At 62.4% G+C, this 15,586-nt stretch overlaps 1 protein-coding gene and 1 long non-coding RNA gene across 7 annotated transcripts in view; one reads left to right on the top strand and one right to left on the bottom strand.

Moving 5' to 3' along the window:
- Window positions 1-15,586, top strand: part of PRDM16 (PR/SET domain 16) — a 309,274-nt gene that overhangs the window by 132,094 nt on the left and 161,594 nt on the right. The window lies entirely within an intron of this gene.
- Window positions 5,334-10,929, bottom strand: LOC145715687 (uncharacterized). 2 transcript variants are annotated; one of them, XR_014138130.1, is made up of 3 exons: window positions 9,874-10,929; window positions 9,322-9,373; window positions 5,334-8,588 (listed from the first exon to the last, which is right to left on the bottom strand). It is a non-coding gene; the product is annotated as an uncharacterized LOC145715687 (long non-coding RNA). The 2 variants fall into 2 exon arrangements; XR_014138131.1 differs by lacking the exon at window positions 5,334-8,588 and adding an exon at window positions 8,604-8,928.

Below are 15,586 nucleotides of genomic sequence, written 5' to 3'. Positions count from 1 at the left end.
TAAACGGTATCGCTTTCGAAAATTTAAAATATAATAGGAAATCCATTCTCCAATTCACCAATCAAGGGATTTGTCTTTCAGGGAAGCTCTTATGGCAGAGAGAGAGGCAGTAATACATCAGCCCGTTCTGCCCCTCAAATAGATAATCAATTTCCCTGAAAGCATCAATAATCAGAGTGGACATTTATGGCCCCTCGGATGGTTTATCTCTGGGGCTGGGGACGGCAGGGCCGTGACGAATACCAAATCTGCCAGGGAACACAATTAAATGCTGGACGGATAAAGGATTTTATATTGTGCACCAAAAAAAGCAATCAAATTCATAATTGAACTCCATTGCATGAAATCAGGTAGAAATAAATATAACAGCCTAAACATATCGCTTGAGTCCCCGTGTTATAGGTCAGGCAAGAGTGTTGCCAAGACTCCATTTCTTTATCCCCGTGGGGGCCGTCGCCTGCCCCTTTCCCGAGTGACCCAGGCTGCACGTGGCCCACGGCGGCCCCCTCCCCCCCCCCCACCCGCACCTGCCCTTCTCCCGTGGGCAGAGCACACGCTCTGTCTGCCTTGGCTCACCTAGCGCCTGCATCAGCCAGGCCCCCGGGGACCGGGAGGCCGATGAGTTAAGCCTGCGGGTAGCTGGGCTCCACGGGACTAGAGAGCGAGCTCGGCTGCCCTCCTGGGGGGGGAGCCCCTTACCACCGGGGCAAGCGGGGGCCCGCCTCGAGATGACCCTGAGCTGGCCCAGCTAGAATGCTGGGAGAGAGACTGTAAAAATCACGACCTGGGGATTCTCGTCTCTGGAGAGTTTGCTCCTTGCCGTCAGGCCATCAGGCACAGCATCTCAGGGGCTCTGGGCTCGGGGTGGGGTGCTCTGGGTCAGAGCAAAAAGCCGGTAAGGCCAAAGGCTAATCACTTCCGCAGCTGGTCACTGGGTTTCCCCTGGGTGGGGGGAGAGTTGTGTGTCGGGGGGACACCGTTAGTTGCTGGGGGGGAGTCGTGTGTTGCGGGGACATCATTAGTTCTGGGGGGGGAGTAGCATGTGGAAGGGAACAATGTTAGTTCCTGGGGGGGGGTCGTGTGTTGTGGGGACACCGTTAGTTGCTGGGGGGGAGTCGTGTGTCGTAGGGACATCGTTAGTTCCTAGGGGGGGAGTCGTGTATCGTGGGGACACCGTTAGTTGCTGGGGGGGGGAGTTGTCTGTGGGGGGGACACTGCTAGTGCCTGGGGGGGGGAGTCGTGTGTTGTGGGGACACCGTTAGTTCTGGGGGGGGAGTCGTGTGTCGTGGGGACACCGTTAGCTCCGGGGGGGAGTTGTGTGTGGGGGGGACACCGTTAGTTCCTGGGGGGGACGTCGTGTGTCGTGGGGAGACCGTTAGTTGCTGGGGGGGAGTCATGTGTCGGGGGGACACCGTTAGTTCCTGGGGGGGGAGTCGTGTGTCGGGGGGACACCATTAGTTCCTGCGGGGGGGGTTGTGTTGGGGGACACCGTTCGGTCCCGTGCAGGTCTGCGTGGGCTAGGTGAACCTGATTTTCCAAAGAGCCTTGAAAAATGTTAGCGTTTAAGGTCACATACACTTGGCAAAATATGGCTTTTAGTTTGGAAGGGAAAAAGGCATAAAGGGCATTTTGGACACAAAATAGCTCTTTAAAACAGCATTTTGATGAGTTAAGTATAAATAAATCAGAAACACACGGATTTCATTTCCTTTAAAATACCCGCGGGCTCAAACACTAGCGGGAAAAGTGCCTGGCAAACGGTGGTTTGGGATTTTGACAAACCCAGATATTTTGAAGAGGTTTCTGAAATGTTTGCAGCCAGGGTCTCCTCGCCCGTCCCGCCTCCCGTGAGCACCGCGCGGGCTCCTCCCGTCTGCCCCGGCCGATGGGCACACGCACGCACGGGGAGAATCAGGAAAGACGATGCTTTCAGGCGTACAGATCTGAACTTTCCTTTGACACGGAACGGAAAAAAAAGAAACAAAAAAACAACGAGAATCCTACTCGAAGGAGGGGAAAAAAGGCTGAGTCCAAAATGGGCACCGGAACAAAGTCGGCATCTGGACTCAAAGTGGGAAACCCAGGCGCGGCCCCCCGAAGTGTCTGATCGCCAAGGACAGGCTCCCAGAGCACAGACAAGCCCCAGGGACAGCCAGACGTGTGGGCAGGGCGCAGACACGGCCATCGACCCTCAAGGGCCACCTTTTTCCTTCTGGAGGAGCCGAGCGCATTTGGTGGGGGTGATTCTCCCGCGTCCGTGCCGCAGGGGTGAGAGCCACAACCAGCCTGGATCCCTGCGGTGGCCCCTTCCAGGACAAGGCTTGGCCTGCGGAGTGGGGACAGTGCCAGGCGGGTGGGCAGGTTCAAGGACGTGTCGTGAAACGGCGGCTGCCTCCTTCAGGCGGCTCAGGTGCTAGGAACCGGGGCCAGACGGCCTTCCTTCCCGTCCAGAACCAGGACGGCTGGCAGGGGGTCGTCGGGGGAACCCCTGTTCCGAGTGTGCTAAGCCTCCTGATGAACAAAATACATACAAATAAAGCAAAACAAGAGTAGGGGGACCAAAAAGTTGGCTGACCAAAAAGCAGGGGGAGGGGGTGGGCTGAGACTCACAGAGCATAGTCCGCGGTTTTATAGGCCAGTAGGACTGTCCCGCGGGCAAAGCAGAAGGGCCCCAGTCACGTCGTGCTGCGGTCACTTCCAACACGGGCTCTCCCGGCGGACGTCCCGCAGCCCGATCATTCCGACGAGGCCGCAGCCGGCTCTGGGGGTGGATGCGCTGTGCACACACGCGGCCCGCAGCCCGAAGGTCTTATCTAGAACATCTGGCCCCGTGGAGGCCGTCTTCGCGTCTCCGAAACCTAACTGCTCGCTCGGAGACGTAAACAGAAAAGCTGCCTGGAGGAGGACCGCCCTGAGACATCTTTCCCCACAATGTTCCTTTTGGCGTCCGATTAGAAAAAAAAACTTGCAATCAATCCTCAAAGTTGGATTTTTTTGATTTTCTGCAGAATTGGGCTCGGAGTGTTTAATAACCAGGTTCCTCACTGCTTGGCCTCTCAGTTTATAATAAAAATAAACATCTCCCGTCCTGATGTAGCAGGCCAGGCCAGCAGCCGAGAGGAGCAGCGCGGGCACACTTGAACTCCACACACGCGAACCTCGGCGCCCGCGCAGAGCCAGGTCCCGGGCGGGACCCCAGGGATGGAGTGTGTCCCCCGCTGATCGGTGAGCACTTCACTTAATTGTGTGGTGCTGTTCCAATCATAGGCCAACGCCTTTCTCTTTAAGACCAAGACGGGACAAAGCCTCAAATTACTAATTACGCGAATACAGTGTCTTTTACTAATTGGATTGGTTAACGTCAGTTAACAAGGCACTTTAAGGACAGGGATGTGGTATGAAAGAGGCAATTCATACGTTTCATAATAGGCTAATAACTGTCAGTGATGAGTAATCAGCCACGGTCGCATGTGCCCACCGACCGACCCACCGTCGGACTGTCTCTCCGGGTCTTGGGACGCCTGCGACAAACTCCGTCCCGGGAGCGCACGGGGCCGTGAGGCCTGCAGCCCCGCCAGGGCTCGGCGGTGCACGGGGACCACAGCCCCGGTGGCTGCCTGCACAGCCTGCCCGCCAAAGACAGAGTGAAGCCCCGTTATGTCCATTATTTATGAAGGAGCCTCTGGTTAAGCGGTCAGGAAGGGGAACCGGAGTCCCGCGTCCTTGTCCTGAGGCCAGAGGCTTGCCTGTTTTACTCAGTGACCCTGGGCAAGCTCCTTGACCTTTGCCGGCCCCAGTCAACTCAGCTGGAAAATTGGGTAAAAAGATTGTGGTGTCTTTCAGGCATGAGCTGCTGAGCAGAGGTGCTCGGGGAGGCAGGACTGTGACAGCGCAGAGCTCAGGGACGGACCGTGACGGGGTCTGCCGCTCGCTCTTATCGGCCGACGCCGAAAGGAGAACAGGACCCGTGGGCCCAAAAGTGGGCCCTGGAAACTGGATCGGGGCCCAGCTCTGGGAGCGGCTCGGTGAGGGCAACGGCCAAATCCCCTCGCTGGCCGCGGAAAGCCTCCTGCGGGCGGCTGTGTCCCGAGCTCTGGCTCCCGGGGGGGCTCTGAGCGCAGGTGCTGGCCTGGGGCCTCCTGCACTCCTCCTCCGGTTCTGTTTTGAGATGTGGCCTCTTGGCTACATCTGAGTTTTACAGTTTTATTCAAATAAACCTTTTTCCATTAGGGGAAAACAAGACAAAAAAAGAATCTCCCGCCAGGAGGCCGCCCCCGTGCTGGTGACGCTGGTCCAATCTGAGGACGTCCCTCCTCGAAGGAGAGCCCGGGGGAGGCCCTGTCCACGGCCACATGCACCGCCCCAGGGGACAGAAGCACAGAGTTTCCAGGGAAGGGAGGAAAACCCATGAAGGTCCGTGAATACGTTTGCCTTCGGAAACAAAACGTCTCAAGTGTGCAGTGGGGGACGGGCCCCCCAAATCTTCTGCTTTAACCTGCAACCCCCGGGCAGCCCCCACTGACAGGGTTCTACGGCGGATGCTTGAACCACAGGGGCTTGGCGGGCCCACTTATACGCGGGTTTTTTCCTCATTCAAGGCAGTGCGTTACGGTATTTCCTCTTCCCTGTGATTTTCTTAGTATCGTTTTCTTTCCTCTAGCGGACCTTATCGTAAGATCGTACGACACGATACACGTAACACGCAAGCTCTGTGTAAACCGACTGTTTCGGTGACCGGTAGGGCTTCCGTCAACAGCAGGCTGTTAGTTAAGTTTGGGGAGGGGTCGAAAGTTATACTCAGCTCTTCGGGGGGCCGGCGCTCCCAGACCGCGTGTTTCTGAAGGGTCAACTGTGTCCGTTACGCACACGAACGTGCCGTCATGAAGCCCGCGAGGCCAAGCACAACACCCCACACCGGAGGTCAGAGAAGGGACCTTTTGTACCTCCCTGGACCGCCGTCCATTTCTGCGGGCAAAAGGGACGCTGTGGCAGCCGCCCGGGAAGAGGGGTCGTGGCCCAGCCGAGACGAGAGTCCAGGCAAAGGGTCAGCCAGAACGGGGGTCTCGTCTTGCTCTGCCTTCCCAGGGGCTCGTTCCAGAAGCTGGCCTGGGGAGGGAATGGCGGGTCAAGCTGAGGCTTGACCGGGAGTCCAGGCGAGCGGTGTCCTTAGCGAAGCGTGGCGTCTTTGCCCAGGAGCCCGCCCACCCGGAACGCCGTCCCGCGCGTCTACCTGTCAGACCCTCGTCTGTTTACCCCGGCCGCCAGGGTCTCTGCCGCGTGGGGATGTCCCGGCGCACCTGCTCTCCCTCTCTCCCCCTCCCTTGTTCCCTCTCTCCTGGGGTGGGGCCATGCTGGCCTCCACACCCGCAGGCAGTGCTTTCACAGACCCTCCCGTGGCCCCCGCCTGGCACACTGCAGCTCGCGCTTCAGTCTTCGGAAAGAACACATCATGCCATCGACCAAAATCCCCCAGCTCCGAGAATGGAGTCGAAGTCCAACTGCGTCCAAGAACATTTCTGAAAAGGCGGCCGATGTTTTCCCGAGGCTCTTTTTGCCCTGCACGGGCTGCGTGACCCAGCTTCCCTGGAAGCGGGTGTCCTGCCGGCCGGCTCAGGGGATCCTCCAAGAGACAGATGGCAGCGGCCCGCGGGTGCCCGGCCGTCTTCCCGTGCGCCGCCGCCCCCACCACGGCCCAGGGAGCCGCGTGCGCTCTGTGCTGCACTGTCCCCCCTGAGCTAACGGGGGTCATCTTCCTGAGTGCGCCCCGCACACAGACGGTGACCTCGTCACATTAAACTGACAGGCGCACACACAGCCAACGAGCATCCAGGGGCCGTCCACCCCCCATCGGGGCTGCCGGGCTGCGGCAATCGCGTCCAGGCCGGCAGGCGCTCTTGCCGTGGTCTCCGGGCTCATCCGAGCGCCTTCCCGTCCAGATGCCTCCAGGGTCTGTGAACTCAGTGGCATGTTCCAGCTTCAGGGAAACCAGGACCACGGGGAGGAAGGAGGGAGGTGTGCACACTTTTCCTGGACGCAGGCCCCAGGACAGCGGTGGGGTTCGGAGCCGGTTCTCAGAACCGGGCAGGGTTCTCCTCTTCCTCAGACGGTGACACGGCCCCAGGACCTGCACACGTGCTGGCCACCTTTGCAGAGCAGGGCAAGGCGACGTGGGAGAAGACTGCACTGTGCACAGGGGTGTGGGGGAAAAGCAGGGGCTTTGGCCTCTGTCTTTGGCCGGTACTCACCCTGCAGCTGCCTGTGAGGTGTTGCTGTGGCTGAGGCGGGACAGGCAGCGGTCGGGGCCGCAGGGTAACCCCCCCAGCCCACATCATCATGAAGTGAAATCGCCAGAGGACAGTTTGGGGGCCCGAGCTCCATAGCTGAGGATCCCCACCCAGACAGCTGCCTCCATCGGCACCTGCCGTGTGGTTCCTAATGTTCCAGCCGCTCTCTGGAAGGCGGTTTCAAGGCCACTCTCCAGAAGGCGGTTTCGAGGCTGCCAATTACAATAGCCTTCCAGGTCCCCAGATGTTACGAGGACAACCCCCCCGCCCCGAGGCGTCTGGGGATGAGCATGCGCCCCTGCCCCCGGAAGGGACCGTACCGCATCTCAGGGGAGGCCGAACACCCAGCGGAGCCCAGAGGCTGGAGGCAGAAACTCCGAGTGGCGGCTTGGGCCTCGCTTCGCGCCAACTTTGAGAGCCTCTCCCTGTCGGAAAACAGGCAGGGCCACAAAGAAAGAAAGGGAAACGAACGGAGCAGCTTCAGACCGCGTCCGATTTCACACCGACTTTCCCTGGTGGGAGGCTACAGCTGAGAATGCGCTCCCCGCGGTCCCCAGGCCGCGCGGCCGCAGCTGTCGGCAGGATCAGGTGTTCTTGGGAACTCTGCCCGCCGGGCTCGCTGGCCACCCCTCTCCCACCTGCCTGGAGGGTCCCCTCGTGGTGGCCGCAGACCTGGGGCATCGGAACTGAAAAACCTACGACGTTTCTTCCGCGTGGAGTCCTGCCTCGATGCTGGGCGTCCTCCACCCTGGGACAGGAGGGCGGCCTCTGCCCGTGCAAGCCTCTCGTTCCCACAGAATGTTCAGGAAGCCTTGTGCCTGCATCTGCGGCTTGCAGCTGGATGGGAGAGCTCCCATCTCCGTCCTCTGGGAAGCCGCGTCTGCCGCAGGCCCGGGGTCGGCGCGCTTCTCCTGTAAAAGGCCAGATGGGGCTCCGAGCCCGGGTTCTCCGTGCCGCTCCTGGGGCATTGCCCCGCTCCGCGAAGGTTCCGGAAGGGAGAGGGTGAGGCTGACGCTCCATGTTAGCCAGAAGCCCTCGAGGGCCCCAGGGTGGGAAGCAGTCCTCCAGGATTCCCCGTGGGCACCTCCGACCCCCGACCCTGAGCTGGAAATGCAGGAGGCTGGAGCCTTGCTGGTTCCACCTGCCCCACCCCCTGCACCCCCTCCCCCCCAGCAAGCCTGGCCGCGGGGTTCCCGGCCTCGGGGGACAGTCGCGCGGATGCCGCTGGATTCCGAGCGCTGCCCATTTTTCACAGCGGATCAGCGCCGAGTTCCCCCACACAGCTGCTGCTGTAATTGGGTCCCGTTAGGAAGTGTGCGGTCTCGTCTGGTGGCCCTCTGCCTCCCCCGCCCCCACGCACGGGGGTCTCGAGTCAGCCCGGCAGCTGTGACCAAACACCCGGGCACTCGGGGCTCTGCCGCGAGGCCTCCTCCCCACAGATCGGGAACATTCTTTGTGGGAGACAAAGTCCGGCTCCTTTGCGTCACACCCCCTCCCTGCCCCCAGCCCCCCACCGGGTCTCCGAATGGAGCCCGTCTTGAGGCCGTGTGACCCAGAGACTCAGCGCGCGGCCCGGCCCGAATCCCAGCCGCTCGTCAGCTGTGCCACGCCGCTCCGGCCACTCGGTCTCCCTGAGCTCAGCGTTCCCAGGGGCGGGTGGGGGACCCGGGGGCGGGAAGGTCAGGAGTGCAGACCGTTGTCTTTCTGGTTTCACCACCTTGCGAGGGTGCAGAATCCGACGGTGAGGGAGGGTCCACGATATTTGCCGACTGGATAGATGAGATAATTAAACAGCAAGGACGTGAGGCCAGAATTTGATGGGGGGAGAGGGCTTCTGTCCCCCACGTCGTCACCCCAAGGGGAGGGTGACGAGTGGTGGCTGTGAGTTGGTGCTCCGTCCTTCCGCAATCCCCGGGAAGCTCTGTCTGCCCCCATTTTTATGGGAATTGGAATTCGGTTCTGCTTTGAAATGTGGAGGGGTAATCTGGAGTCTCCCACCTTCCGATGATGAGAGCTTACCCCAAACCCCGGAGGGGTGGGAACTCCTAGCCCATGAGGAGCCTGAGTCCTGGGGGCTCCCCTGGGGAAGGGGCAAGTTCAACATCGGCCCAGCCCATCCCCCTGGACCTTGCGGCTTGGGGCTTCCCCACTAGCGTGTCTGGGCAGCCATCGCCTGGAGATCTGTGACCCCTTCGTACTCACGTATGATTATTAAGGATAATCTTAAGAAACACATTATCAGTAGGCAGGGTCAAGGTGAAGTGCGTTAATACGATTCTGTCGATACCCAGGCTGTTTCTGTAACTAAAGAGGGTTGAGGATAGGAGACAAATGTGCAGATAGAACCCATAACTCACTCCGTGATTTATTTTCCCCCTTGGGAGGCACTGAGGTGCCAAGTCCCCGGAGGGCTGCCCCAGAGTCCCCGAGGCGGCTTCTGGGACGGGCTGTCACGGAGACGTCCAGACGCAGCCCCGCCCGTTCCCTGGGGGGACACTGCCTGGCACCCAGCTCAGCACAGACGTGCACAGGGCTGTCAGTGAGTGCCTTCCGGAGCAAGGCGAGGCCGGCCCATGGGGGCCTCGGAGGACAAGTGTTCCAGACCTGCGTTGGGAGAGTCCCCTCGGGCTTGTCGTCCACAGAGCTGAGTGTTGATTTAAGGAAATGGAGAAATTAGCCCCAAAGCCACGTTGCGCCCTGTATGCACCGACACTCACCACGGACAAACACAATGTTCGCGGGCTGCCCGGAACATGAAAGAACATTCTAGAATATCTGGCCGGGCTATGTTAAGTGTCTGAGTGGCTGCTAAAGAATGGGGACAGGCACCTGTCAGCCCACCCCCCCCACCCCGCTTTGTTTGTCTTGGCAAAGCCCGGAGCCCTCAGCTCTTTGAAGCTCTTGGAAATGCTCGCATTAGGCATTTTCGTTAATTTATCTCCGTGTACCGGGGGCGTGTCGGACTCCCAGATGACCTAGGCCTGTGTGTGATAGTTGTGTGGGTTTTCTCTTTAGGGATCTTATCCCTCATACATACCTGCCTTCTGGGAGGGGGGCCTCCTGTGGGTCAAGCCTTGGTGGCTCTCCTCCTGCAGAGGGACCAAATGAGGGTCTCCTGGGACGGCGGCCTTTCGGTGCTCCACCCCAGACAGTCCCGGGCAACGAGACGCTGGTCCCCCTGCGTCGGGGGCGGATAGACACAGAGAGGCTGCCCCCTGGTATCGGGGCCTGGGAGGACCACCTCCGCTGGCGTGGCTCAGATCCACCGGGGCCCCCTCCTGTCCTCCACCTGGACATCAGAGGGGCTGTGCTCTGTGCCCCTCGGACCTTGCTGTCTGATGGCCAGGCACCTGCCCAGACGCCCAGCCTAGCAAGGGGAGACCCCCGCTCCTACATGGCAAAGCTTCTAGGATAGCTGTATAGGCACCCAGCCCCCAAGATCACAGAGAATTGCCCTGGGCGTGGGGTCCGGGCCCCCCGCAGCGGGGATGACCTGGCTGCCCCCTCCCACCATCGGGCTGGCACTGGGGAGAGTGCCCGGGACAGCGTTTTGGTGAGCCCTCCACGAAGGGTTCCCACATTCACTCACCTGCTCACCTCTGTGGGGTCTGGGTTCTACAGCTGTTTCTGCTCCGGGACAACCACACTGGGGTCTCAGACCCTGCCCTTGACCTTAGCACCCACCTGATCCAGGGGGAGCAGGCAGACAGGGCAGCCAGTCGGGGAGATTTTGAGACCTGCACGTTCCCTTCTGTGTGCGCTCAGAGGGGCTGGGAAACATTCAGAGCGACGGAGGACAGTGAGTGAGGCCACCGGGGGCCCCATAGAACCACCCACTTTCCGCAGCACAGGGGTGTGCGGTCTCCTCTGTCAGCCCCGCCCCCCAGGTCCCCCTCTGCAGGGTCCGCGACCTCCCAAATCCACACGGCTCCTTCCAGCTCGTGGCTTTTCTCCTCTTGAACCCGAGCGCTCGGAAGGAAGCCCGGGCGCCAGCTCCAGGAACCAGCAGCCCTGCGGAACTCTCTCCCCGTTTCCGGGGCGTGCGTGTCCAGTTCCTGGGCTTGGCTGTTGCTCGGCTCCTGGACGTGCCAGAGCTTCCCTTTCTGACGGCGGAAGTTATGACTTGTCATGAGTCATTGATTGGAAGTGCCACGCGTCCCCGGCTCTCGTGATTTACGTGCTCTTCCTCTGGGGACATCAATCTTCCGGAAGCAGGAGGAGGAAGCTGTCTGCCAGGGGCCATGTGCAGTGCTGGGCACACGTCTCCTCAGGACAAGGGCCTGCGGAGGCCGCCCCGGGCCTGAACCTCAGCTCACAGCCCGGCAGAGAAGGGGCTCAGAACCTGATATTCCTGTGGGGTCGGCGGCCTCGTCCGGCCTGGTCGGTGTGGTCAGCACCCCGGCCAGGGCGCCCTCGCTGGCCTGTGCCACCAGCAAGTCCTCTCCGAGCCCAGAGCCCAGCCTGGCATAAAGCCGCAGCCAGGAAAGAAGGAAGGGGGCCTGTGGTATGGGAGCCCAGGGTCCTGTCCCGCTCCAAGCCGAGCCGCTTCTGCAGGGAGGGGGGCGGGGGGTGGCGGCCCGAGATCTGAGCTGCCCCGGGTACTGCGAGCGTCGCTTTTGGGAGGAGCCTCACGCTTGGCCTCACGGGCAATTCAGAGCCTTGGTCGGAAAGGCCCCAGTGCTCCAGAGGTTGGGATGTGCTGAGCCGGGGGTCCCCTGTACCCTCTCATCTCTGAGCTTCTGTGGGAGGGTCGGTCCGGAGAGAGAGGGAGCCCCTGCAGACACCACAGCCCCCAGGGGAGGTGGTCAGCCCGAGGCCTGCCCCCAGCTCTGCCCGTGTCCCCGTGGCATTAGATGCAGGGGACAAAGCAAATCCCAGCTGGGGCAGGCCAGCGGCTGGCGGGAGTGAGGGGCAGGAGCTGTCACCCGGGGGCCTCTGTGGTTCTGGGCCACAGACCTGCTGTCCGCTCAGGGAGCATGTGCATGAGGTCAGCCAGGGAGCTGAACTGTTAACAAGGTGGCTTTGGGGGCGGGAGGGAGTGGGGGCTGGGCTGGTGGCATCGCCTTTCTCTCTCTGGGTCCTTTATCGGGAAGACGGGCGGTTGAGGGGCTGCGTCTCTGTCTGGGAGACCTGGGAGCGGAGGCCGGGCCAGTCCACGGCCGTGCTGCCTTCTGTCTTCCTTCGCCCCGTCCCGCCCTCCGACTGGGCCCTGTCCCACGGGCCCCCGTCACCTGGATCTTGGCAGCCCGGGCTCACACCCCCTGTGCGGATGCGGGACGATGCGGGACGATGGCTCTGCCTCTGAGCTTCCCCCTCCCTTTCACGGAGAGACGACAACCCTTCCTAAGACGGCTGCTCCACGTCTTAATGTGTCACGTGAGACAGGTGTGCCGCCCGGCCCCGCCAGCCCTGGGTCCTCCTCTGTCCCCCTGTTGTCGTCCAGGCAGCCCCCGGTGGGTCCGCAGCTACTGGTGGGAACCAGGGGGCCCAGAAGCCTGAGCGCTGGCTGCCGGGAGCCCAGCATGGCAGGCCCACCTGTGGTGAACGGGGAAGACGCCCTGAGAGTGACTCAGAGCAGGCGTGCGGACTGCGGTCATGCAGGGACGGGGGGCTGCGGTCACGGAGGGACGGGGGGGACTGCGGTCACGCAGGGACGGGGGGATTGCGGTTATGGAGGGACAGAGGGGACTGCAGTCAAGGAGGGAAGGGGGACTGCGGTCACGCAGGGACGGGACGCTGCGGTCATGCAGGGACGGAGGGGCTGCGGTCACGGAGGGACGGGGGGACTGCAGTCGTGCAGGGACAGGGGACGCTGCGGTCATGCAGGGATGGGGGGTTGCGGTCACACAAGGACAGTGGAACTGAGGTCACGCAGGGACGGGGAGGCTGTGGTCACACAGGGACGTGGGGGCTGCGGTCATGGAGGGACGGGGGGGCTGTGGTCATGGAGGGACGGGGGGACTGTGGTCACGGAGGGACGGGGGGATTGCGGTTATGGAGGGACAGAGGGGACTGCAGTCAAGGAGGGAAGGGGGACTGCGGTCACGCAGGGACAGGAGACGCTGCGGTCACGGAGGGATGGGGGGGTTGTGGTCATGGAGGGACGAGGGGAACTGTGGTCACGCAGGGATGGGGGGGCTGTGGTCACGAAGGGACGGGGGGGTTGTGGTCATGGAGGGACGGGGGGACTGTGGTCACACAGGGATGGGGGGACTGCGGTCATGCAGGGATGGGGGGTTGCGGTCACACAGGGACGGGGGTTGGGGTCATGGAGGGATGGGGGGACTGAGGTCACGCAGGGACGGTGGGACTGCGGTCATGCAGGGACCGGGGGGACTGAGGTCACGCAGGGACAGGGGGCTGCAGTCATGGAGGGGCAGGGGGCTGCGGTCACGCAAGGACAGGAGGGCTGCGGTCACACAGGGACGGGGGAACTGAGGTCACGCAGGGACGGGGGGGACTGCGGTCACAGAGGGACGGGGGGGTTGCGGTCATGCAGGGATAGGGGGGTTGCGGTCACAGAGGGACGGGGGGGGCTGCAGTCACGCAGGGACGGGGGGTTGCGGTCATGGCGGGACGGGGGGGTTGTGGTCATGGAGGGATGGGGGTTTGTGGTCATGCAGGGACGGGGGGTGCGGTCATGGACGGACGTGGGGGCTACAGTCATGGAGGGACGGGGGGACTGCAGTCACGCAGGGACGGGAGGTTGCGGTCACGCAGGGACGGGGGGGCTGCGGTCACGCAGGGACGGGGGGATTGCGATCACGCGGGGACAGGGGGACTGCGGTCACGGAGGGACGGGGGGTTGCGGTCATGAAGGGATGGGGGGGTTGCAGTCACGGAGGGCCTGGGGGGGTTGCGGTCACACAGGGCCGGGGAGCTGCGGTCACGGAGGGACAGGGGGGCTGCGGTCACGCAGGGACATAGAGGTCAATATGAAACTGTGCCCTGCAGCCCCTCCTTCCTCCCCTGCTCCCTGCCCTGCTCCCATCTGTCCAGATTCGCACTCGAGGACACACACCGCGAGCCCCCGGGGCCTTTCCAGGCCTGGTCGCCCCCCCTCCGCCACTTTCTGAGGGTGCTCAGTTCCCGTGCCTTCCCTTCCTCTGCCTCCTCCACCCCCCCCCCCCCCACTTCCAGCCCGGGATTCCTGGCTCCCAGAAGGGCCGTGTGCCCTCACTCCTGGTTCTCAGCGGGAGACTGGAGGGGGGCCCGGGGGGGCTCCCATTTCCTAACACCTGTGCTGTTGTTGAGGGAGGGGTCCGTTTTGTTCATTGCCCCCAAGTGGCTAATCCCGGACTCAATTTTAATGCCTCTGAGGCGCCTTCCACGGGGCAGTGTAGACAAAATGTGCTCCTTTTGAAATGAGGCTCTGAGTCCTGCCCTCAGGGGACCTCGGAGGCGCGGACTGGACCAGAAGCTGGCGAGGGGAAGATTCAGGGCCGGGGGATCCATTCGTTCTGCAGGAAGGAAGGTGCGGGCCCCAGACGGGCAGGCCAGGGGGTCCCGGGAGAGGGCACGTGCCCAGGACGGGATGGTGCCAGCGAACAGCGTGTTCTCGGCACGTCTGAAAACAGGCGAGCCGCGCCCAGAGATTCCGGGTCTGTGCAAGGCCGCGCTGGCCAGGAACCGTGGTCCGCCCATCGTCAGCTCCTGGGGCCAGAGCGAAGCCGCAGGCCCCGCCACCCTCCCCAGGGGTCAAGCGCGAACGCCCCACGCCCAGACCCGAGGTTCGGACGGGCGCCCCTGGGAAAAGCGGGCTGGGGCTGAGTGCCGATAAGGGCTCCTCTCCTGGGGCCCTGAAGGCCGAGTTGCCGGGTTGTCTTGGCCAACAAAGGGGTCTGGAAGGTGGGACTGTGCCGTCGTCCACACGGGGCGGTTTCCTCCTGCCGGACGGCAGTGTGGGCTCTCAGGCAGGCGTGGAGTGCAGACCCCAGGCTTGCAGGGTCCCAGGCGGGAGGCGGGAGCCGCCCTCGGGGAGGAGGTGTGGGCTGGGAATGTAAACAGCGGTGTGGGACCCATGTGCCTCTGGGGTGGGCCCTCTGAAGGAGCCCGCGTCCCTTCTCGTGCCGTACTTGACTGTGTAAATATTTTTCTTAGGAGTAAAGAGAGAGCCTGCATTCATGGGTAGATCTCACTTGAAAGAACTGAGAAGTATCTGTTTAGGCATAAAAGCTGAAAACAGGGTCCAAGGCGCCTTTCAAAAAAAAAAAAAGAAATCATTTCTGTAGCTCAATCACAGCCAAGCCGATTTTTTTAATGCAAAAAATAAATAAATATTACCCTGCTCCCGGTTGAGAGCCCAAGCGTCTGTGTCAACACCGGCCGAGCTTTGCGCTGGGAGCCAGGGCAGCCACCGGTGACTAACCCGCCCTTCCCGGTCCCCCGGCGGGGCGGCCAGCGGGGCCACCACCCGGCTCTGCTGAAGGCCACCGGCCGTGGACCCACCGTGGGGAGCCCCCTCCCGGGAGGGTCCCGCTCGGAAGGGAGGCCGTGTGGCCTCTTTCCCCCGCGACGCTGTTCCTCCAGAGCAGAAGTTGGAACCAGAGGCCGGGATTTGGACACAGGCCCCCTACTTAGCGGCTCTGTGACACGTGCCCTTTGCTCCGACTCCTGGGGCCCCTGCTTCCCCTTCTGTTTTGCCAGGTCCCGACAGCTTCTGCCGGACGGGGCTGTGGACACAAGTGAGGGACTGGGGCTCCGGGAGGGGCGCCCACCGGTCCCCGTCACCACGTCCCCCCTGCTGTGGCCTCTGGGACCATGATGTCAATGCAGCGTGCACGCCAGGGAGGGTGGTGCTCCCGGCAGGACTTTGATATGGACAGAAACCTACAGGCGAGAGCTGTCCTTTAAAAACTCCGTCTTCCAAGAAAGGGGGGCGCACACGCGAGGCCGTGGGCATCCCAGGCCGAGGAAACAGGGTGAAGTGCGGCCGTTCTGTTAGTTCTGACCATTGGCTCATCCGGCCCATTTCCAGGGCGCCGTTCAGCTGGGCAGAAACCCTCCTAAGAGGGCAGGCCACACAGAGTCCACGGCGGCTGACCTCCAAGGGGTCACCGGCATCCGTCTTGAACTGTCCGCCCGGTCTGTGTCTCCAGCAGGACCTGAGCCCCTGGTGTCCTAGAGGTCATCAGAAGGAGGCTGTGTGTGGGGACCGCGCGGGGAGGGCTCCCCATCCACCACCTGGGCCCTGCCCGACCTCTCGGGACAACCCTGTGCAGACCGAGCTGGCCCCCCACCCCCGGCAGCTCCTTCAAGGGGAGGGGCCGAGGATCCAGCTTCTGGCCGCTTCTGGGCCTGGC

The sequence above is a fragment of the Panthera onca genome, chromosome C1 (genome assembly GCF_046562875.1).
Source record: "Panthera onca isolate mPanOnc1 chromosome C1, mPanOnc1 haplotype 2, whole genome shotgun sequence".
In the NCBI taxonomy this organism is placed as follows: Eukaryota; Metazoa; Chordata; class Mammalia; order Carnivora; family Felidae; genus Panthera; species Panthera onca.
The sequence above is the reverse complement of the archived record's forward strand: the minus strand, read 5'-3'. Positions and strand labels throughout refer to the sequence as shown.